The sequence below is a fragment of the Dendropsophus ebraccatus genome, chromosome 4, assembly GCF_027789765.1.
Source record: "Dendropsophus ebraccatus isolate aDenEbr1 chromosome 4, aDenEbr1.pat, whole genome shotgun sequence".
Classification (NCBI taxonomy): Eukaryota; Metazoa; Chordata; class Amphibia; order Anura; family Hylidae; genus Dendropsophus; species Dendropsophus ebraccatus.
Genome location: NC_091457.1, coordinates 128,646,581 through 128,672,025, shown reverse-complemented (window position 1 = coordinate 128,672,025; position 25,445 = coordinate 128,646,581). Strand labels below are relative to the sequence as shown.

At 44.8% G+C, this 25,445-nt stretch overlaps 1 protein-coding gene and 1 pseudogene across 1 annotated transcript in view; both read right to left on the bottom strand.

Annotated features, from left to right (window-relative positions):
* ARHGEF3 (Rho guanine nucleotide exchange factor 3) overlaps nt 1–25,445 on the bottom strand; it is a 220,109-nt gene that overhangs the window by 134,871 nt on the left and 59,793 nt on the right. The window lies entirely within an intron of this gene.
* LOC138789937 (protein transport protein Sec61 subunit gamma-like) lies at nt 10,535–10,907 on the bottom strand (annotated as a pseudogene).

Genomic DNA, 25,445 nt, shown 5'->3' with positions numbered 1-25,445 from the left:
CCCTAAGCCCTCCAACATCTGAATGAATATAAGCCAATATGAGCAAATAAGTGATGGCCACACTGGTACTGGAGCCTCAAATGGTACATGGATTAAAGTGTACCCATCACATAAAAAAAAAAAAAACCTTTTGGGAGGTTGACGTTTGATGACGCCAATGACATGCAATAAACCACACAGTGCATACAGACATGCCTGGACACTTCACTTAGGGCCCAATTCCAAGGGACGATTATCGGTCGCATAATCATTAATGATAAACGATCCAAACGACCGCTATTGCGAAAGACCTGAAATCGTTCACCCATTTACATGGAACGATAATCGTGACTTACGATCGTTCTTGCGGTAGTCTTGTCGTCGCTATTGCGTTCGTCACTACTGCAAACGACCTAACGACGTCTTATTCAATGTGCACGATTTGCGAATGAGCAACGATAAAAATATCTCTAGGTCTTATTAAACGATCAACGATTTCTCGTTCGGTCGTTAGTCGTTAACTGCTATTGAATTGAACGATTATCGTTTAGATTCGAACGATTTAACGATAATCTGAACAATAATAGTCCCGTGGAATAGGGCCCTTAGTGAGTAAATATCCTTGCTTGGACTGCTATGACTAGTACCCATTTATATCACGTTTTCAGATTTTACTGGTTCACTACATTTGGTCTACAGCAAATATTATAATACCTTTTTGCTGTATACTGGAAATGTAGCCAAAAAAAAAGGTTATATAAATACCAACAATAAGTTGGTCCTATTTAGTTTCCCATACACTAATAATACTGTTTACCACATGTTTCTTTGGCCGCCAGTTATTTCTTCTGTTCACTCTCTTCATCTCGAATATGTTGTGAATGGATAAAGGAAAAGTCATCAGCTGCCAAACAGCTCAGGCACACACTTATCTCCCAGAAAACTAAAGGGCCAAAACGATGAAATTTCCCATGCTTGATCCTTCTTTCCTGCCCCCAACAACCCCCTTACCCCACCCCCGTTTGATCGGGGAAAAGTTGGGAGATTAGAGTTTGTTAGCCATAATAAACTTGCGGAGGTTGCCTGACTTTTCATACAAGGGTATGGTGGTTACCAACAGCCAACTATAATATAAATCCTTTTAAGTGTTTAAAATTCTCTGCAGTGTCCAAATTCCCAAAGGGGAACTAAGATATGGCACAGTTCACATTGAAACCAGTGGGCTGTTCATACACAGATGTGCTGTGTCTTTTAGGGCTACAGATGCTCTTTGTAACAACTTTGCATTCTGTCTTCAAGATTGGCGGCCTGAAGAGGGGTCTGATTATTGGGCAAAGGAGCACTCCTAGGAACACTCCTTCTCGATAGTCTCCAGGTGTAAAAAGGATCTTTTGTGCGGCCATTTAAATTATTGATGAAGGGTTGCACAGATGATATGGCAATCGTTCTTGCTGCCCGGCCATATGATTGATCGAGCATTGTGAAGGCTCAACTAACAGACACCGATCTTGGTGATCAGAGCTCATTACCTGGACCCTGTGTAAAAGAGCCTTTAGAATTCTACAATACTATATTTATTTATTTTTACCAGACAACCCCTTTAAGTTGTATAAAACCTTTGAACTATGGACACCTCACATATAAAGTCCAAAACCAAATACAGTGGTGCCTTGGATTACGGGCATAATTCGTTCCGGGACCGTGCTTGTAATCCAAATCCAGCCTTAAACCAAAGCAAATTTTCCCATATTCTGAATAACATGTAAAACAGATGAAACAAACATTTAGAAACAGCTGGATATGTCATATTATAAGTTACTGTACAGTAATGGAGAGGATGGGAAACACAAGGGCTTACAGACACTGCAGGGGGCATAAAGGAATGAGCAGGGCAGACGTGGGCACATACATGCAGCACTCTCTGTCCGGGAGAGAGGGGTTACAGATATGCAGAGATTACCTCCACAGTCCTGTCCCCTGATGGAAGCCCCAGCCTGAAGTGGATCCGCTATGATTTGGAAGGTTAGGGAGACTTCCTGGGTCAGAGTACAGGGCTGTAGACAACCCTATGCAGACCATACCCCTCCTTCACTTGTGCTCCCACCCAGTACAGGGAGCTCTTAAACCAAAGCAATGCTCTTAAACCAAGTCACAATTTTGAAAAACTGTGAGCTCTTCTTGCAAAACGCTCTCAATCCAAGTTACTCTTAAACCAAGGTACCACTGTATCTGTTCACAATTGTAGTCCCAATGTGTTATAACAATCACCTACAGAGACGGCCACACAATTGTTGTGTTCACAGGGTTGGAACTAGAAGAGAGGAAAGTGTCCTGCGTCCCTTTTTCCTGGAAACGCTTTAAGATTTCCGCATACACCATATATCCTGGATTCTAAAGACAAAGCCTTTCATAGTGTACACAGGTCTTAAATAACAGAAACGTACACAACACGAAAGGAGGCGAGGCGGGGACAGAACTCCTCTCTGATACACATGGAACTTAGGAATTCATGCTACAAATTTAGTTATTCTCCACTTAGTAACAAACTGAAGTTTTCCTCAAAATAGTATATGGACAGGTTGCCAACTGGAAGCATATTTCTCATGAGAACTGTGTACAAGATATGGGTTTAAGAAGTAAAACAGCATATTTTCCATTTTGAAAGGGAAAAAAATACAGCTATTATCCTAGAGTCTTTTAATAGTGAATCCTGGCTATTTATATTACCCCTAATGTTATACAAAGACGAGTAAGAGCATTATACGCTGCAGGAAATGGAGAAGGGTATATAAGACATCATTTAGTGTCCTAGCCGCCAGACACACGGCTACTTACTGTATATGCTTCTTATACAAGACAGCTAGATGTCTGAATGCCATATATCAATAAAAAGCAAAAGATTTATTCTAAAAAGCATATTACATACAAATGTATGTGTGTTTCTGTGTGTGTGTGTGTGTGTGTGTGTGTGTATATGTACATATACATATATATATATACACACACACACATGCTTGACAAATAATAGTGAATTAGTGATGCATCCAGACAGAAAAATGGTGGTGTAAAAACTGGGCATGCACTTATGTCTCAGGCAGATATGTTAATGATTACAGGGGTGGTCTGATGAGACATTGAGTATTGTCCAGGGTGGGTTCAGACTACAGAATTCCCGCAGGTAAAATCCGTCGGATTCCGTTGCCTGTACGCGCTCACGGCCGCGCCTCTCCGCCAATGCCATAGACACTATTCTAGGCACGGGCAGATTCCGCATTCAGCCGAAAAAATTAACGCGTCAATTCTTTCGTCGGATAGCCGAATCAGCCGGCCCATAGAATGGTGTCTATGGAGCCGGCGGAAAGGCGCGTGGCCATGAGCACGTTCTAGCGAAGGAATTCGGCAGATTTTATCAGCGCGAATTCCGTAGTCTGAACCCGCCCAAAAAGGAGGTAAAAGTGCTTCCCCCACTGCCCTATTAAAATGATCTTAGAGGCTACTTTTGGGTAGTGACCTTGGTTAAAGACATGCTTCTACTATGCACTTAAAGCCATTCTGCCCAGTTGACTCTGAGAGGGAGTGTACCGTTGGACTGAGAGAAGCAGGATGGTCATTTCTACAAACTGTCCACCATCTAAGTCGTTCTGACCAAGCTGTCAGGTGTTAGGAGCAGCGGTTCCATGAATGAATGAATACAGGACAGTGAGACCCCAGTAGAGAGGATTTTATGATGCGCCCATAAGCAGTTTGCACGTTTCCTTTTCCACTATTCACACCGAGGTGGTGCATTCATCACACACCCTGATCATTGCCTGGACCATTTGCAGGGCTTGGCAAATTTGGTGTTATGTGCCCATTACGTGCCACTGTTGCTTTCGCTTACAGTGATGTCATGAATAAGAAACCTGGACCGCTTTGATTTGAAACCGTATTATCTTTAGTGACAAATACAGGTTCTGCCTGGGATTCCATGACAGTAAGTTTGAGTATGGAGGCCTTGTGGTGAGCTCTTCAATCTTGTCACTGTTCAATCTTGATGCGATGGTCCAGGGAGCCATCACATATGACAGTCGGTCACCCCTAGTAGTGATATGGGGGACAGTAACAGCTCAGCGATATGTGCAGGACATCCTGAGGCCACATGTGTTTCCTCTCATGACAGGACTTCCAGCTGGCAATTTTCAGTAAGAAGATGTTCACCCATACACATGAAGGGTTTTCCAGGAACGTCTCTGCCAGAATGCAACACTTCCTTTCAGGTCGCCAAATTTGTCCCCAGTGAAGCATTTATGGTGGGCAACCTATGAGTGTGCAGGATCTACAGGTTTAGCTGTAACATCTGTGGGCAAATGTGCCCAAGGATGCCTTATGGAACCTGTATTCTTCTAAGCAAAACTAGATCTCATCTTGTAATTAGGCTAGAGGTGCCTGACAGGGTATTGGCGTTTCTGTTCAATTGTACAGTGTGCACCAATACACCTATCCTTTAACTGTAAGGCTGGGTTCACACAAGTTGTTTTTTTAATAATTTTTCTTTTCATCCATTTTTACAAAAAAAGATGACGGATGGAAAAACGGATGCATTTGTGTGCATCTGTTTTGATCCGTTTTTTTCCACTGACTTCCATAATAAAAACAATAGATCAAAATGCATACTTTTTTAATGTACAGAAAAGTAGATTTTTATTGTTTTTTTTTATAATGAAAAAACGGATCAAAATGGATGCACACAAATGCATTTTGTTTTTCCATCCGTAGCGTGAACCCAGCCTTAGGCTAAGTTCACACAACGTAAATTTTCAATAAATAACGGCCGTTGCAACACCGGAGGCTATTTATTGCAAATTAAAATAACATTGTGTCCTATGGAATCCCGAACGGAGTGTATACACTCTGTATACACTCCGGCCAGGATTCCATGCTGCCGCATAGAAAACTGACAGTGCAGACAATGTAAAGTGCGGCTCCAGCCTCACTTTACATTGTCTGCTATAGGGATTTGGAATGCGGGCACACCCGAATGCACCCACATTGCAGATCAAAAGAAGTGAAGTTCATCCAACAGTACCGGCCGGCATGAACTTCAATGACAGTGGTCGTTGTGACACAGCCGTGTCACAGAAGGCCGCTGTCATACTAAGTGTAAACCCAGCCTTAGGCCATGTTCACACTACGTAAGTACTGAAGTAATCACGGTCGTTGAAACAACGGCTGTGATTTCTACGGTACTGACGTAGTACTGCACCTGAGGGAACTCAGGACGGAGCGCACACACATAGTACACACTCCGGCCGGGATCCCTAGTAGCGCTGCAAGAAACTGACAGAAAACCCTGTCAGATCACACAATGGAAAAGACCCTTGAGAAAGTCTCGTGACAGAGACGGAACGCGTGGGATTTCTTGGACCCCGACATGGACTCCCCCCCTGGTGATATTTGATTTACTTATTAGGCTCTCATATTTTTCTTTATTCTTTTGTTATTATCCTTTGTTTTGTGTCCATAGAGTTTAGTTATTCATACAGACATTATTGTTTATACTCTGACATTATTACATTATTTTTTTGTTGTGATTCAATACCATTTAGCTATAGGGGGGATTCACTATATCTATACATGTCGGTATGTCCTGGTTCCATGTTTATTCAACATGGGCCTTTTGTATGTTGTGGTTTTAATTGATTTTATCATGTATGTCTTGCACTTTGTAGTTTTTGTGTACTAATAAAGTCTGTATCATTTTTTCATTTTCACATACAGTTTATTTCATCATTTTCTTTGGGGATGTGCCACCCCTGTATGTGTGACATGGCTTTTCCTTTGTTTGTTGATCTATATGGTTTTCTTCATGTCATATTGGGTTAAGCACCCCACTCTACTGATATAGTAGTGCCTTGTCCTCCATTTTTGTTTTTTACAATGGAAAATGCGACTCCGGGGGTACACTCCATTGCATGCAGCGGGCAATTCGGACGCAGGCGCACACGGATGTGCCCGCATTTGAATTCAGTGGCAGTAAAGATCATTGGGATGATCTTTTCTGACACCGGCCGCTCCGTTACCTGGCCGGGTCACGGGGCAGCCGGTGTCATACAAAGTGGGAATATGGCCTCAGGGCCGGGACAAAGAGTAGGCAGGGGTAGGCGATGGCCTAGGGCGCCAAACAGCAGGGGCCGCCACCAGGCCGAACCCGGAAGCAGTATACAGGAGCTGATTACATCAGCCCCATGTCGGGAGATTCACAGCCTGTGAGTCTTCAGCTGCTGCTGTACATAGGAGGGAAGAGGGGCGGCCTCCTGCTGAGGACACTGCTGTGACTGAGCTCCCACTCCCAGGAGGCGTCTGACTTGGTGCAGGATGGCAGCATGGGGGAATGTGCAGCATTACTCATCCCCTGCTGCACATCCGCCTGCCTGTGGGAGCTGCTCAGCTGTCGGGCCAGAGAGGAGGAGGTGAAGAATGGCAGCATGCAGAGACAGCACATGGTGACCAGGAAGTGTCTGCAGCTCTGTCTGTCCTGGGCCTCTCATCTGCATTGTTGTCTTCATCACCAGCAGACCCCTCCATGACAGTCCCAGAATGGAAAGAAGGTGCAAGCGCCACACACCTAGATGGGAGGTAGCTGTTGTGTGTGTGTGTGTGTGTGTATATATAAATATATATTGTACATAAATGTGTGTATCTGTGTGTGTGTGTGTGTGTGTGCGTGTGTATACATGTATATATACTGCCTGTCTGTATACATATATGTGTGCCTGTGTGTGTATATATACTGTACCTAAAAGTGTATGTATATGCATAAATGTATTCGCATACATAAGTGTGTATACATAAATGTGTGTCTGTGTGTATATACATAAACATGTCTGTATACAGTATGTAGTTTTTTGTCTATGTATATTACTGGAAGGTATGTATAAGCTCAGGTTCACACTGCATTTTGTGTTCATGTTTCACAGTTTGAATAGAAAAGCGTAGGTGACTATGCTATTGTATATACAGTAATATAGGTGACTATGCTATTGTATATACAGTAATATAGGTGACTATGCTATTGTATATACAGAAATATAGGTGACTGCTATTGTATATACAGTAATATAGGTGACTATGCTAGTGTATATACAGTAGCATAGGTGACTATGCTATTGTATATACACTTTATATACAATAGCATAGTCACCTATATTACTGTATATACCAGGGGTACTCAACAACTTTTAGTGAAGGTCGGCTTACCGGGGTCTATTGTCAGGTGAAGGTCCGAGCTGAACATCAGTAGGAAACGTGTTTTGTTACTTTTCACAAACGTTCAACTATTTACGTACAGAATTGCTGCTTATTAGTGGGGAAAACTGGCATTTTTTCTCTCTCACCAGCCCTTTGATATTAGGTACAAAGGGGGTGACTGCTCTGGTAGTATATAGCCCCCCTGTTGCTCCCCCAATAGTGTATAGTCCCCCTGTTGCTCCCCCAGTAGTGTATAGCCCCCCTGTGCGCGCTCCCCCAGTAGTGTATAGCCCCCCTGTGCGCTCTCCCCCAGTAGTATATAGCCCCCCTGTGCGCTCTCCCCCAATAGTATATAGCCCCCCTGTGCGCTCACCCCCTGTAGTATATAGCCCCCTGTGCGCTGTCCCCCAGTAGTATATAGCCCCCTGCGAGCTCCCCCCAGTAGTATATATCCCCCTGTGAGCTCCCCCCAGTAGTATATAGCCCCCCTGTGAGCTCTCCCCCAGTAGTATATAGCCCCCCTATGTGCTCCCCCCAGTAGTATATAGCCCCCTGTGCTCTCCCCCTGTAGTATATAGCCCCCCATGTGCTCTACCCCTGTAGTATATAGTCCCCTGTGAGCTTCCCCCAGTAGTATATAGTCCCCTGTGAGCTCCCCCCAGTAGTATATAGCCCCCCTGTGAGCTCCCATCAGTAATATATAGCCCCCCTGTGCTCTCCCCCTGTAGTATATAGCCCCCATGTGAGCTCCCCCCGGTAGTATATAGCCCCCCTGTGCTCTCCCCCTGTAGTATATAGCCCCCTGTGAGCTCCCCCCAGTAGTATATAGCCCCCTGTGCTCTCCTTTTTTAGTATATAGCCACCCCGTGCGCTCTCCCCCCGTAGAATATAGCCCCCTGTGAGCTCCCCCCAGTAGTATGTAGCCCCCCTGTAGTGTATATAGCCCTCTGTGAGCTCCGGCCAGTAGTATATAGCCCCTGTGCTCTCCCCCTGTAGTATATAGCTCCCTGTGAGGTCCCCACAGTAGTATATAGCCCCCCTGTGCTCTCCCCCTGTAGTATATAGCCCCCTGTGAGCTCCCCCCAGTAGTATATAGCCCCTGTGAGCTCCCCCCAGTAGTATATTGCCCCCCTGTGAGCTCCCCCCAGTAGTATATAGCCCCCTGTGAAGTCCCCCCTGTAGTATATAGCCCCCCTGTGCGCTCTCCCCTTATAGATGGCCCCCAGTCAAAAAAAACAAACCAACCACAACTCACCTATCACCTCGCTCCCCCGCCGCGCCTGTCTTCTTCTCCTCTCCTGGTCCGGCCCCCGGCTGATACGCGCTCTCTAGGGTTGTGCCGGGGATTCCCCAGCAGAGCGCGCACCAGTCACCTCAGTGTACGCTGCCGACCTGTACTTCCGGGAAGTTCAGGCCGGCAGCGTACACTGAGGTCTGTGGTGCGCGCTCTGCTAGGGAATCCCCGCGACGTCCCCAGAGAGCGCATATCAGCCGGGGGCCGGACCGACACTGCCCCCAGCCCCACCGGCGTACTGACATCTAAGGACAGTACGCCTATGGGGCGGGAGGCAGTGCGGTGGGGAGCGGGACCTCCTAACTTCCCCGGGACGGACCGGATCCAGGGCGGTTAGGAGGTCTGACCAGGGGTCTGGTTAGCTGTCCGCCAGTTGAGGACCCCTGGTATATACAATAGCAGTCACGTATATTACTGTATATACACTAGCATAGTCACCTATATTACTGTATATACAATAGCATAGTCACTTATTACTGTAGATACAATAGTAGCACAGTCACCTATATTACTGTATATACAATAGCATAGTGACCTATATTACTGTATATACATATAATATAGGTGACTGCTACTATTGTATATACAGTAATAAGTGACTATGCTATTGTATATACAGTAATATAGGTGACTGTTATTGTATATACAGTAATATAGGTGACTATGCTATTGTATATAGAGTAACACCTAGGTATTCGAAACACATTTCCCTCTGAAGTTTTGTTCGGTACTGGAACATTGCTTTCAGAAAATCGGGGGGAGAACTGTCAGGTTGTATTAAGGTGTTCAGACACCAAGGTTACAGGTTTTGGATACCCACTGCAAATACTACTGTGTGTATTGGGGCTCATAATATAGTGTGGGGGCACTTTCAGGGCACTATACTGTCTGTGGCGCACCAATTCTGATAACACTGGGATGGGGGGGGGGGGGGGGGGGGCGCCATTTGCCTTCTCTGCCTAGGGCACCAAAACTTCTTGTCCCGGCCCTGCATGGCCTTATACTGTTTTGACTTACATACATCATCATTACATACGTAAAGTAATTACATACATAGAAAGTTTTACTCTTTTCCAACAATTCCTTCTTGGCGGTACGGTAGGACCCCAAAGAAGTCAATTCAGCAATATTATGGAGCTGTACAACTACACTGCACAAGACCTTAAAGAGAGATGAAAAGCCCTGGAGAATCTCAAATTGCCCATTTATAAAGAGAACATGTTTGGCTGTCAGGTGCGGCCTAGAAGAGACATGAATGAGGGCTCTTCATGATGCACCACTGAGCTCATAAGCAGGTATATGAATGACCCTATAGAGCTGCATGCTGACACTGAGCAGAATCACTGAACAATCTCCACTTTAATGAATCACCGTACACATGGCAGCTGACCGTGTGTTAGTAAAGGTTGTAAAAACGTCTGCCTCACAAAGCAATCTATACAAGCCTGTAAGACCTAAGAACCATGCCCTTGTAGTGGACTATTTAGAAGTACTATAAGTGAGTCCATCAGTCACTGAAAACATCCAGATCGAGGGCAAACGATGCCGTTACCTAACATGAGTTGGTTATTTTTTAATGGTTTGTAAAGTCTATGTGCAAGCTGCAAAACAAATATGGTAATAAGTAAGGTTACCATAAGGTAGAGGTCATTGTGAGGTGCTCACCAGCTAAGGCCCGCTTCATAGGAGACAACCAGACTGAAATATAATTTTATGATTAGAGATGAGCGAACTGGGTTCGGGTTCAAGTCGATCCAAACCCGAACTTTCGGCATTTGATTAGCAGCGGCTGCAGAACTTTGATAAAGCTTTAAGGTTGTCTGGAAAACATGGGTACAGCCTATGACTATATCCATGTTTTCCACATAGCCTTAGGGCTTTATCCAACTTCAGCAGGCACCGCTAATCAAATGCCGAAAGTTCGGGTTCGGATCGACTTGAGCATGCTCCAGGTTCGCTCATCTCTATTTATGATACAAGTTTGTAATTTTTTTTTTTGCAATTTAGTGTATTTAATTACATGAACTAGGCCAAATAAAAAAATATACATAAAACAAAAAAGCACATGTCCAATAACACCTTGTCGATATTTCATGCCGCTGTCAGGTCACCAGGGAAGTCTAACTGCCAACAATAATGTTGTTGATGGGAATATGGATAAGCTTGACAAAGAAGCCGATAAATCCCATGATTGCAAATCCAATTGGGTGGCCATTGCAATCTTCTGAAATTCTTTTCTGTCTGGTTTGGTGCATCTTTTGACAAGTCTGATGGAATCTTTCACAAACTGACGGCTGGGCTCAACCAACTGCATTACCTGATCCATGATGCCGGCTGATTCCTCTGGCCCGTAGCTCTTCTTCGACCAACTGCCGCTAACTTAGACACGTCGCACTGGACGGAGAGCTACTTCCGACTAATTTGTAATTTATTGATTGATATCCCTGTGCATTCTTTGTTAGGTGCCCAGTGGGTGGTCCTATTTAGGGATTGTAAGTCATCTCTGCATGCACGCTCATACAACAAAGAGCAGGACCAGACTCCTAAGCCAATAATGAGCAATGGTTTAAAAAAAAAAGTTTCCATAAAACTATAAACCTGCACAGTTCCTTTTGTTTTGTTTATCACGATAGACAAATCCAGATCTAATCTTGGGTATAATCACCTGAACTAACTGCATCATAGATGGTTATAATGTCACTAGTTGGAGCAAATAGGCCTGAGATGGCGATACATTGCTAATATCTCTCTATGGTAATCCCTGTGTCATACACAACCCTCTTATGCCCTGCACTAGACATAACCTAGTATGATTTTGCCCGCATCCTTAAAGGGGTATTTCACTCAAACATACATACCCTTTAAAATGTTGCTGCCCATGGAGAGACTAACAATTAATTCCATGCTTATTATTAATTATGCAGTCTCCTTCTCACAGTTCTGCTTTCAACTGAAGACACAAAAACTGTGCCTTCAGACTGTGTGAACTTTTCTCTCTGTCTCTCCCTCCTCCACCCTCACTTCCAAAAGGGCTTATGTAAACAATTCCCTGGTAGGCTTTATCTGCAACTTTGTAGATTCTTTGTGAGGCTGCGAGGGTTAATCTGTGGTCAAGTTGCTGATGAACTTACTGTGATTAATCTTCCTGACATTACAACATTGCTACAAAGTTGCAGATAGAGACTTGTTTACATCAGCCGCCTCAGAAGGGAGGGGGAGACAGAGAGAGCAGCTCACACACAGATTTTTGTGTCTTCAGCAGAAAGCAGCAGCTCAGAACTGGGAGAAGGAGACTGAATAGATAATAACAAACATGGAAGGAATTGTTAGTTTTACTAAAGGAAACAACATATGAAAAGGTATGTGTAAGCAGAATACCCCATGCATCTGCCAAATGCTTGTTCTGCTGACAGTCGTCTCACTCTTCCTCCCTGTACACATAAATGTTCGGCAAGGATGAACATTCATTTGTTCCCTATGGAGAGGGGTAAACTGCAACCAGACAGCTCTGGTGGTGGCTTATCAGTCCTAGAACAAAAGATGGTAGAAATCCTACACATCTAAGCATTCTCTTTACAGACACCATCTATTGGGAAAGAATGGGGAGGTCACCATACATCTTAGACCAGGGATGGGGAACCTACGACCCTCCAGCTGTTGCAAAAGCTTTGCTTTAGCTGTCCAGGCATGATGGGAATTGTAGTTTTGCAACAGCTGGAGGGCCGAAGGTTCCCCCCATCCCTGCCTTAGACAAATCAATTCAGCCAACTTTAGTAAAAGGGGTATGGGCATTTTGGTAGGTACTCCAGAGACTATGGGGGACATTTATTAAACATGGTGTAAAGTGAAACTGGCTCAGTTGCCCCTAGCAACCAATCAGATTCCAACTTTCATTTTCCAAAGAGTTTGTGAGGAATGAAAAGTGGAATCTGATTGGTTGCTAGGGGCAACTGAGCCAGTTTCACTTTACACCATGTTTGATAAATCTCCCCCATTGTTCTTTCCACTGCTGATGGGATTCCCCAAACTGGAACACCTATCAGTATACTATACTATACTATAGTGTACCCATCCTATTTGTCGAGCTACCGCGGTAACATGGCCCCCTTACTGTAGACTCCCCCATTTCATTTCTGCATTCTCTTGACTTTTTCTCGGCGTTATAAACAATGGTGATTATCTGCTGTTCCTAAGAGGATAAATCATAAATATTACAAATGAAAGAGCTTTTTGTACATTTTCATTGCTTTTCTTGGCGTGTGTCAGGCTCGGACCAGGTGTGTGCTGTCCACAGTGGAAGCCAGGAGCTGTCAGTGCCATGTACCAAGGGAAAGAATCAATTCTCTACACTTCTGTGGAGAACAAGACAGAACAAACCAAAAATGGTATCCAGTGCCCTCTGGATTTACCCACCCTTCTCCGCAGAACACACCCATGACCCCAGCATGCAGAAAAAGATTTTTTTCTTTTTTTGCTTCATTCTTCCAAATGGAAATAAATGCATTTGCCAAAGTAAGTAACATCTCTTATTATTTAGCAATCTCCATAACAGTTCAGACCATAATGTAAGGTAACCGAGCTGACACTCACCCAGAATCTAGTAGAAGTGTGCGTGTGTTTGGGAGGGGGGCTGGGGTCACCTATAAGTCTGTCTAGACCTGAGCACTACTTCCATCTCTGTGTGGATTCCTGGCAGTCATCCTTTCTATATGATTCACATACAGTGTTTTCATACATTGCCAGCAATGAGTCACTGACTAAATCCTGCAGGTGCTCTTGAAATTTATGGAAGTGGGCAGCCTGTGTCTTTAAAATATTCCTATGTGCTCATGTAGCTGTAAACACTCACATTCTTCTGCCTCCATCCTACATGACTACAAGTCAGACTCCAAACAGACGTTTATGTGCAAGCTTTAGACACGTCTAGTCCTCATTCCTTATGCAGGAGGTCCTATAGTAGTGGCATATATGATGTCCCTGCGGCTCGGCACTATGAAGCTATAAGGACTTTATGGAGAGACACATGGTGCTAGCTATGGCGCCATATTACAGTGTTATGCCCCGCTTAGAAAAATGCAGTTGTATTGGAAAATGTATTTGGTACAGAGAGAGATGTGGGATCGTCACGTCTAAGACTATGGGTTATAAGTCAGGCGATATACCTGGCATATACAGGACATTGAAAGTACGCCGAGTGTGACTTAAGCTTTCCTCGATGAATACAAAAGCCTCGCACAGGTTCACCTAGAAGTCAGGGTATGTTTAAAGGGTATTCCATTCAAACATAACTTTTCATATGTTGCTGCCCATGATAAGTCTAACAATTACTTCCATACTTGTTATTAACTATTCAGTCTCCTTTCCCCAGTTCTGAACTGCTGCTTTCTGCAGAGACACAAAAATCTGTGTGTGAGCTTTTCTCTCTGTCTTCCTCCTCACTAGGGATGGTCCCACTGGCGGAACTACCGCCGTAGCAGCCGCTATGTCTGCTACGGGGCCCCGCCGCATCAGAGGGGCCCGTGACGCGGGTCCCGTGCTCCTCCTGACCCGGCGACTCCTTTCCCCAACCATAGGGAAAAGGAGCCACTGGGCCAGGAGGAGCACGGGACCGACCGACAGCGCTCCTGTCAGTCCCCCGTCTGATGCGCGGCTGCCGGGGGTGTCGTGTCCTATCCCCGGCAGCGCGCGTATCATAGAGCTCTCTGTGTGCCGGAAGTCGCGGGCGCAGCACAGGCCCACAGAGAGCTCTATGATACGCGCGCTGTCGGGGATAGGACGCGACACCCCCGGCAGCCGCGCATCAGACGGGGGACTGACAGGAAAAAGGCTCGACGGGGGAGCGCGTTGTAAGGTGAGTTTGTTTGTTTTTTTTAAACCTGCTTTCCGGGGGGGGGGGGGGGGGGGGGGAGAGAAGGGGGCATCTATGAGGGGGGTGGGGAGAAGAGGGCATCTATAAGGAAGGGGGGGGAGAGGGGGACATCTATAAGGAAGGGGGGAGAGGAGGGCATCTATAAGGAAGGGGGGGATAGGAGGGCATCTATAAGGAAGGGGGGGGGGAGGGAGACATCTATAAGGAAGGGGGGAGAGGGGGACATCTATAAGGAAGGGGAGAGAGGGGGACATCTATAAGGGAGGAAGAAGGGAACATCTATAAGGGAGGGGGGGATAGGAGGGCATCTATAAGGAAGGGGGGAGAGGGACATCTATAAGGAAGGGGGGGAGAGGGACATCTATAAGGGGGGGGGCAACATAGGGGGCCATCTATAAGGGGACAACATAGGGGAGAGGAGCACAACATAGGGGAGAGGGATATTATAAAGGGACAACATTGGGAGAGAGGGGAACATCTATAAAGGGACAATATAGGGGGAGAGGGGGCCATCTATAAGAGGACAACATAGGAGGGGCCATCTATAGGGGGGGCAACATAGGGGACCATCTATTAGGGGACAACATGGGGGGCATCTATAAGGGGACAGCATGGGGGGCTTCTATAAGGGGGGCAACATAAGGGGGCTATTTATAAGGAGGGGCGACAGAGAGGAGGGCCATATAATAAAATGGGATCACATAGAGTCAGCCTTCCCACTAAATGAGGGTGTAAAGGGGCCAATGCAGATGTGCAGTAGAGAGATGAGGATGATGTCAGTGTGAGGAGACTAATATGTTTTTCTGGCAGATTCTGTGGATTTGTGGCTCGGAGAAGGAGATGGAGAAGAAAATGAAAAGGGAAGAACTCCGATCAGAGAAGACGTCCCCTGTAAGTCACCTGATATAACTGTACTGTAATTTATATGGTGTACAGGACCTGTGTAGAGCTGAGTGTGTTGATGGCGTAGTGGTCGATCGAGAGGGGGCGGGCGGGGGGGGCCCCAATCAAAAGTTTGCTATGGGGCCCAGCCATTTCTAGTTACGCCCCTGGATGGTCCGAACCCGCCAAGGTTCGGGTTTGGCTGAACCCGAACGCTCGGCATCGGATTACCACTGTCTGCCCGCTCCGTGCAGCGGGCGGATACAGCGGGAGGACCGCCTGGAAAACTGGGATACAGCCTATGGCTATGGCTGTATCCCAGTTTCCCAGGCGTTCCTCCCGCTGGATCTGCCCGCTCCGTGCGGTAATCATTGCGGATGGTTCGGGTTTGTACGAACTCGGTTCGGACCATCCCTACTCCTCACCCTTCTGAGACGGCTGGTGTAAACAACTCGCTGAAGGATTTGTCTGCAACATTGTAGCCTCTTTGTAATGTTAGGAGGAATAATCACAGCTAGTTTATTAGCAACTTGAACTCAGATTAACCCTCCTAGCATTACGAAGAAGCTACAATGTTGCAAATAAAGCCAGTCAGGGAATTGTTTACATCAGCTGTCTCAGAAGGGAGGGGGGAGGAGGAGGAGACAAAGAGAAAGGCTCACATACAGATTGTTGTGTCTTCGGCAGCAGCTTAAAATCAATGGGAGTTTCTAGGCTGTGTCCCTCCCCCTTCCCCCAGGCTGATGGCGGCTCAGAGAAAGCCATGGCACAGTGCTCCACATGGGTGCAGGTTTTTCCCATGTGAACATACCCTCAGAGTGCTTTCACACGGTTCTACTGGAAGCAATATACCAATACCTGCAAGCTGCACTTAGACATAGGCTGTAAGGGCACCTTAATGGTATATTTTTATTATTACATTGCTCATAAAATCCCTAATTAAAACAAGAACTGGATACAGATAGGAGGTTAATGTTGAGAGAACATATTATGCTGGAATACCTGTTAGTATATCTTTAGGGGCCCATGTGCTATTGAACTGGCCCTTCTTATACTTCTATTTTAGGTCTTTAAAATCACATGATTGACCGTGTAATATTTTTTACAATTTAGGTGGAGAAGATATGTGTTGAGCTTCCTCCCAGCTGACAGGATATGAAACCCAGTTAAATAAGTGCTCAAAAATAGACATAGAATCAACAAAGGACAAGAAAAAGCTAAATAATACAACAACGGAAGCTCAGCCATAGTAAATCATGGGCTGTGACAGAGGCCTCACCACCAATCTGAAAGAAAGATAATTGTTTAGAGCTGCAGAGCTCCTGACACTTCCTGGATGGTGAAGCCTCCTGGGGAATCTTTCAAATATAGGCAAAGAATAACCTTTAAAAAAATTACATATATTATATATATATATATATATATATATATATATATATATATATATATATATATATATATATATACACACACATACATACACACAAATACTTACTGCCTACACTGTCACAAGTCTATATGCCAAACCTCTCCTTTGTAACTTCTAGACAATTTTTTTTTCTATATAACTGCACTCCGGGCGCAATTAAATAGAAAAAAAAAAAAAAACTATACTTACCTTCCTCAATCCCCACAGCTGCCACTGTGTTTGACACCCACTCCAAGCACTTCATTGTGTCTGCACAAGGACTTTCCAGCTCAGCCAAACAGTGGTTTAGGTGGAATACTGCTGTGGACACTGACTGAGCAGAAAAGACTTTGTGCCAACACAGAAACAAGGAAGTGATTGCAGTAGGGGGACAAACAGAGACAGGGGCAGTGGTGGGTTGGGCGAGGAGGGTAAGTATAGGTTTTTTTGTTTTTCAATTTAACTGAACCCCAGCACATATAGATAGTAAAGAAATTCAAGGCCAACATCAGTACTGTACCTGACCTCACAAATACTCTTTTGCTTGTGGAATGCCTTCAGATTGTTGCATTTAAATGTCAGATGTCCACATAGTGTATAATAATGTTTTAAGTTTAAAGGGGTACTCCAGAGAAAGAAATGTTTTGAAGGAGAAGTCCGGCCATTTAAAAGAAAAAGAAAAATTGTCAGTCGGCAGGGGGAACAGAAACAATCATTACTCACCTCTCCTCGTGCCAGTGAGCGCTGCCGGAAGGCATTCCCCCCCCCCCCCCCCCCCCCCCCGAGTTCAGATGATGTCACGACTCGGAGGAAAATGCTCAGCCCCGCTGATGGATTGCCCTCTCAGCCAATCAATGACTGCAGCGATGTTGCTGACTAGCTGAGCAGGCAGTCCATCAATTGGGTTATAACCTCTGCTGTGAAGAAGGAGATCCAGGAGCCTGTGAAGATCCCAGAGCGTCAATCCAGTGCTGCAAAGGCATGGGAAGAGGTGAATAATGATTATTTATTATGTTCCCCCCTGCCAGGTGATAATGTTTTAAAATCACCTGAATCCTCCTCTAAATCAACTTGCTTCAGAAAGTTATACAGATTTGTAAATTACTTCTATTTTAAAATCTCAAGTCTTCCACTACTTATCAGCTGCTGTATGCTCTGCCGGAAGTGATGTATTATTTCCAGTCTAAAATAGTGTTCTCTGCTGCCATCTCTGTCCATATCAGAGACTGTCCAGAGCTGTAGCAAGTCCCCATAGAAAATCTTTCCTGCTCTGCACAGTCCCTGTCACGGACAGAGGTGGCAGCAGAGAGCACAGTATCAGACAAAAACATACACCACTTCCTGCAGGACATACTGCAGCTGATAAATACTAGAATATTGGAGATTTTTAAATATAAGTTATTTACAAATCTGTATAACTTTCTGACACCAATTTGATCCCCCCCCCAGAGTACCCCTTTAAGTACATGTAGAGATAAGAACAACTCAAGCATGCTCGAGTCCAATTGTTCATCATTTGAATACCGGTGGCTAAAAAATAAAGTTGGATGCAGCCCTAGAGAGTTAGCCTATAGCTGTATCCATGTTTCCCAGGTAGCCTTAGGGCTGCATCCAACTTCTTCAGTCGAATCAAGCATGCTGGAGCTGCTCTCATCTATAACATTTAAGGTTAGAGCTTCCCCTGAAGATGAATAGAATTCTTATCCTTTAAATGATGAACGTTTGAAAACGAAATGTTCTAATGCAGAAATCACGTGAAATGAAAGAAGCAATGTCAAAAGAGTAAGACGGGTTTTTGAACTTTTTTAGTATATGAAAGCCATTTTAGATGAATGAATTTGTTGTCATGACAACTTTTTCGCACAACAAGGACATCGTGGATATTCTATAAAAGATGTTTAATCTGAGTAATATTTTGGCAGCTGTGCCTGGGCTTAGTTCATTTCGGCTGGACAATAAATGTCATTTGGTCCACAATAAAGCTCATTTATGATGATGTAGAAATAAGTGGAATAATGGTCGAGTGTCCTTCTCTCGCTGTCTTGCTGACCTGTAGCTGAATATGATTATTTAGCCACAGTTCTCTACAGTTGTAATGTAGTCAAAGAAAAATCTAAAGTTTACATCACAATATTGATTTACAGTCAAAAATTGCAAAAAAACGATATTACTGATAAAAGGGACATGAGCTGTATCCATGTTTTCCAGGACTTCCTAGGGCTGCATCCATCAAATGCCAAGTAAACTTACTATAAAGTCGCTCATCTCTTATTAATACCACCGACCAGTCCAGGGAATAACATTGATTGTCTAGAGCGGCTTGCAGGAGGCGACAGGTTTTGTAGTGTGTTCCTGGTAGAAAGTGGAAGAACAAATGTAGTTCTGTCTAGAGGAGCTGCTGGTGCACAAATGGAGGGAAGGCTAGCTATGGTGGAAAGGTACAAAATACAGTAAGTGATAGGAAACAGATTGATGGAACATACTCTGATTGGGTAACAGTTACTAGTGGGGTACCACAGGGGTCCAATTCTTTTTAATAAGTTTATTAATGATCTTGTAGAGGGGCTACAGAGGAGAATATCCATTTTTGCAAATGACACTAAACTGGTTATAGTAATCACCACAGAGGATGATAATATCATATTACAGAGGGATTTGGGGAAGCTGGAGGCTTGGGCAGATAAATGGCAAATGATGTTTAATGTGAATAAATGTAAGGTTATGCATTTTGGCCGTACAAATAATAATTACAGGTATGTGCTAAATAATAAAACCCCTTGGTAAAACAGCTTCTGAAAAGGACCTGGGGGTATTGGTGGACAGCAAACTCAACTTTAGTGATCAGTGCCAGGCAGCAGCTGCCAAGGCTAATAAAATAATGGGATGCATCAAAAGATGAGAACATAGTTTTGCCTCTTTATAAAAAAGTCGGGATGGAATTTTCTTCTTATGATGGGGCAATTGGCATCTACATCACAGGGGGTTTTGCCTTTAATGAACACTGCAGAGTTTCTCTAGGTTGAACCTGATGGACTCTTGTCTTCTTTCAACCTTATTAACTATGTTACTATGTTACATATACATTGCAGCTTGCAAGCCATGGGGCTGCATATGCACAGACTGGTCAGAGTACCCATGCTGACCGGTGTCCACTGCTAAAAGCATCTACCATGGACATATAAGCATCACAACTGGGTGCGTGTGTTGCTTACCTGATAAAGAGATGGCAATAGGATTCAATATAGAAAATTGTAAGGTGGCCGAGGCAGTGTAAAGCTCTGGGCAATGTTCTTCTGGGTCTAGGCATTCATGTAGATGTTACCGTGACACATACCACCTAAACATTGTACAGACCAAGTCCACCCCTTCATGGAAATGGTATTCCCTAATGGCGACAACCTGCTTTTCTGGGATATTGGGCCCTGAAACACTGCAAGCAATGTTCAGGAATAGCATGCGGGGGGCACAATATTTGGTGGGTTGATAATGGTACAGACCACTTTAGCGATAAGGGTGCAAACAAAGAGGTCTAGTGATAACAGTGTCATGACCAGGCATGTAAAACTAGATGCCTGTACAGCTGCATAGTTCTGTTACAGGGACTTACACAGAAGCAAGGGTGGGACTATAGAAAAAATTTAAATGTGCCACCTCCTGTTCCATGTGCAAATGATCATAGTTTAATATCCTTTACTTGGAAACAAGAAGGGCAGCGGGATCCTGGCTCTGTGTGGTCTCACGCTGCTTGTGGCCTCGGTCACTGTCTGCATAGCACCTGCCCTGGCCGCCTATGAGTACATGAGCTCTTGGCAGTAACCTGTTTTGAGGAATACACTTTTCTGTCGGATACGTGCACCCTTATTGTGTATCGTAATCCATTTTATACAGCTGTACTGACAAAGTGACTAGGTTTATAGGGACAGTCTTATCATTTCATACATTTACATACCTGAAATATGCAGGTCCCAGCCCTGACACTCATACCTATCTCCAGAACAAAGGTCCCCTGCCTGCTGCAGCAGCCGCTGTGAATGAAGAGGTGGCTGTGCTAGCACATCTCTTTCTATTCACTTCTAAGAAAGTTCTGAAAATAGCTGCGGACATGTGGGACTCAAATTTCTTACTCAGGAGTAGGCGCTACTAAAAGCTTGAAAAGCATCTTTTCCCCACATTCCCTCCATATGCTATTTGTTTGTCCACTGCTGCTGGATGTATTATTAATGGATTATGAATAAAGTTGTCGTTTTTATGTGCCTATTCTATGTTGTTCTCTATTTGTATTGATGAGGTTGGGCCCTTGCGCCTGGTTGTAAGCTACCCGATTCAAACTACGACTCTGTCTATTTGATCTGCTACAAGGGCAGGCTATGGAAATAGAGACATCTGATACAACTTCCATCAAACCTCAGTAACAATTAAACTCAATGGGTAACGTTGCACATACGCTACACTTCTGCATTGATCTCCTCAATTCAGCTTGACCATAGTGCTAATGGTCAGTGTTGTAGTCAAATGCAACTCCTTTATCAACTTTATCAAATCCTATTCCGGGCCTAAAAATTGATATTGTGCTGGGCCCCTTACAAAACGGAAAAAAAATAATAATACTTACCTAGCCCTGGTCCCCTGCTGCTTTCCTCCCATTAATTTCCATCCGGTCCTCCGATCTTCTCTCTTCTTCCTGTTTCCCAGTCAATCACTAGCTGAGACAGGACACCACTGAGACAGGTCCTTCTTCTGATTTCGCAAGGGGCCTGACACAGTATTAATTTTTAACCTGGGGCTGGAATACCCAACAAATTGTACAAGTACACATGCTATAGTAGTGTGCACTTAGATAACCACCATGTATAAGTTCCTTAAAATACTTTAAGTGTCACTGTTGCTTCTTTTTTTTGCAGAAATCAATAGTGCAGGCAATTTTAAGAAACTTTGTAACTGGGTTTATTATACAAATATGCCATTATCTGCATTCAATAGGACTTTCCCCAGGTCCCCACTCCCTCCTCTCTCTCATTCACTGTTCATTATCAGGAAATCTCAACACTTTTACACAGTGACATAGATATAGGGGTCGCAGCGGTCGCTATGGCGACCAGGCCCCTACACTAGGGGGGCCCGCACGGCCCCCCCTTGCCACTTGTCTCTTTGAGCATCACGAGAAGCTGCAGCCGCGCAGCTTCTCAGCATGCACAAATCGCTTTGATGTTCCGCCCGCACAGTGAGCGGGCGGAACATTAAAGCGAGCAGGATGCAGGAGTAGGACCTGTCAGCGTCCTGCATTCCCTCCCATTGGCTGCCGTCACTTCATACAAGCAGCCTATGGGACGCCGGGACGTGACCTCTCCGGCAGGCGTGATGATGTGACGTCATCACGTCTGCCGGAAGTCCCGTCCCTGCGGCTCGCAAGATGGAGCCAGAAGAGGAGGAAGAGCGGATCCCTGCAGCCACAGCGCGGATTAGGTGAGTAGGATGTTTGGTTTTTTTAGGGGCACCTCTGGGAGCATTATTAGTTCATAGGGGCCACCTCTGGGGGCATTATTAGTTCATGGGGGCACCTCTGGGGGCAATATTAGTTCATAGGGGGCACCTCTGGGGGCATTATTAGCTCATAGGGGCACCTCTGGGGGCATTATTAGTTCATAGGGGCCACCTCTGGGGGCATTATTAGTTCATGGGGGCACCTCTGGGGGCAATATTAGTTCATAGGGGGCACCTCTGGGGGCATTATTAGCTCATGGGGGCACCTCTGGGGGCATTATTAGTTCATGGGGGCACAGCAGGGGGCATTATTAGCTCATGGGGGCACCTCTGGGGGCATTATTAGCTCATGGGGGCACCTCTGGGGGCATTTTTAGTTCATGGGGGCATCTCTGGGGGCATTATTAGCTCTTGGGGGCACCTCTTGGGGCATTATTAGCTCATGGGGGCACCTCTGGGGGGCATTATTAGCTCATGGGGGCACCTCTGGGGGCATTATTAGCTCATGGAGGCACCTCTGGGGCATTATTAGCTCATGAGGGCACCTCTGGGGGCATTACTAGTTCATAGGGGGCACCTCTGGGGGCATTATTAGCTCATAGGGGCACCTCTGGGGGCATTATTAGTTCATAGGGGCCACCTCTGGGGGCATTATTAGTTCATGGGGGCACCTCTGGGGGCAATATTAGTTCATAGGGGGCACCTCTGGGGGCATTATTAGCTCATGGGGGCACCTCTGGGGGCATTATTAGTTCATGGGGGCACAGCAGGGGGCATTATTAGCTCATGGGGGCACCTCTGGGGGCATTATTAGCTCATGGGGGCACCTCTGGGGGCATTTTTAGTTCATGGGGGCATCTCTGGGGGCATTATTAGCTCTTGGGGGCACCTCTTGGGGCATTATTAGCTCATGGGGGCACCTCTGGGGGGCATTATTAGCTCATGGGGGCACCTCTGGGGGCATTATTAGCTCATGGAGGCACCTCTGGGGCATTATTAGCTCATGAGGGCACCTCTGGGGGCATTACTAGTTCATAGGGGGCACCTCTGGGGGCATTTTTAGCTCATGGGGGCACCTCTGGGGGCATTATTAGCTCATGGGGGCACCTCTGGGGACATTATTAGCTCATGGGGGCACCTCTGGGGGCAATATTAGTTCATGGGGGCACCTCTGGGGGCATTATTAGCTCATGGGGGCACCTCCGGGGGCATTATTAGCTCATGGGGGCACAGCAGGGAATCCTACATACAGGGGGCACAGCAGGGGATCCTACATACAGGGGGCATCCCACATTCCTACTCGCTTTACTGCACATAACACCAAACAGCGCAGTTACTAAGGGAGCCTAGAGGAGGGAGAAAGGATAGGAAGTTGCTAGAAATGTGCGGAGCCTAAATTGTTTGTCTCGCAGGTTCTGAAAAGATGAAACATATCTGGAAGGAATCATCATGGAGGACTAGACTGGATGGAGAGGAAAAGGGAAAGTGACGTCTCCGATCAAAGAAGACGTCCCCTGTGAGTCACTGTATGACACTTTCCTTATTTTGTAGAACATTATTACAGAGTTTCTTAAAATTGTCTGTACTATTGATTTCTGCAAAAAAATAAATAAATAAACAATGGTGAAGTACTCTTCTTTATACTATGCTAAGAGAACATGGCATACTACTGCTGGAGGATGCTACTGTGCAAATTATAATGTAGCTTTCTGCTGGTTTTATCTCTGGACAAGCTGCATCTATCTAACTTCCCTGGAGCATCTGAAAATCTTATTTTAGCACTTTGGCCATATGGGGAGCAAATGCCGGGATGGGATATAATCTGCTGAGAGTAATAGAAAATAGCTGATGTTATTTCCATATTTCTTAGACACGTTTCTATAACATATAAACATATCTCACCTTTATTCAGTAGCTCACACCAGCACTTTACTGCCCCACAGTGGGCTCAAACTTCTGAAGCCAGTGGATATACAGTAAAATGCATATCTATAGAATTGCATGGATATCATATAATTCTAGAAGTATGATTTTATATATATATATATATATATATATATATATATATATATATATATATATACATATATATTTATTACAATAGTATAAGCTGAAACATAGGAAAGTTTCCTGTAACTGACATCAGCAATTCCTCAAGTGAATAAGTCAGAGGGTCAGAGCCTCCTAGTGGATGAGAATGATAAAATGATCCAAGGACAGTGATTCACACACAGAATATGTCATCGTTTAGCCCACAACCCTCTGATTTGTTCATAAAAGAATCTTATTCTGATATTGTCACTGCTGATAGGAATGCAACAGAGTGTGTAAGGACATGTCCCATTGACAGGGGAAGCTCTAACAACCTGATGTCTATGTATTCAGACACCTCGAGGCGGAGGCACAGCACAATCCACTGTTATAAGAAACACCCCCTTTTCCTTATTTAAAACAATAATCCCAAAAATTCCAGTTGAAGTTACAACCTTACACCCTCCTGTTAAAACGACATTTTGTTATTTCGTGGAAACAAAAAAATTTGAACTAAAACTTTTCCACCCTTAGGCTGGGTTCACACTACATATATTTCAGTCGGTATTGTGGTCCTCATATTTCAACCAAAACCAGGAGTGGATTGAATACACAGAAAGGCTCTGTTCACACAATGTTGAAATTGAGTGGATGGCCGTCATTTAATGGCAAATATTTGCTGTTATTTTAAAACAACGGCTGTTATATTGAAATAATGGCAGTTATTTACTGTTATATGGCGGCCATCCACTCAATTTCACCATTGTGTGAACAGATCCTTTCTGTGTTTTTAATCCACTCCTGGTTTTGGTTGCAATATGAGGACCACAATACTGACTGAAATATACGTAGTGTGAACCCAGCCTAAGGGTATGTTCCCACATTAGTAACATTAGAGCTAAATGTCACAGAAACAATAGTTTCAGCCAATGGACTGGTGTCATCTGGATAGACATTGTCTGTAATTGAAATTTTTGGCCGATGGGTCTTTGGGGCAGAATATTGTCAGAACGTTCTCATATCCTTCCCAGAATGATTGTTGGCACCTCACCCAGTGTCATAGATAATGTAAGGGTACAACTGTAATGGCCAATATGACTAAAAAGTGTATGGCTACGTCATCAATCGTCTATTAGACAATCAGTTGTTCAATGATTATTGAACCATCAACCTACTGATTTCTTATGTGTACAGCTTCCTTAGAAGAGTGCAGAAGGGGCTGGTTAGGCTGGTTTCACACCAGTTTAATACAGCTCCATAACCGAATAACTATA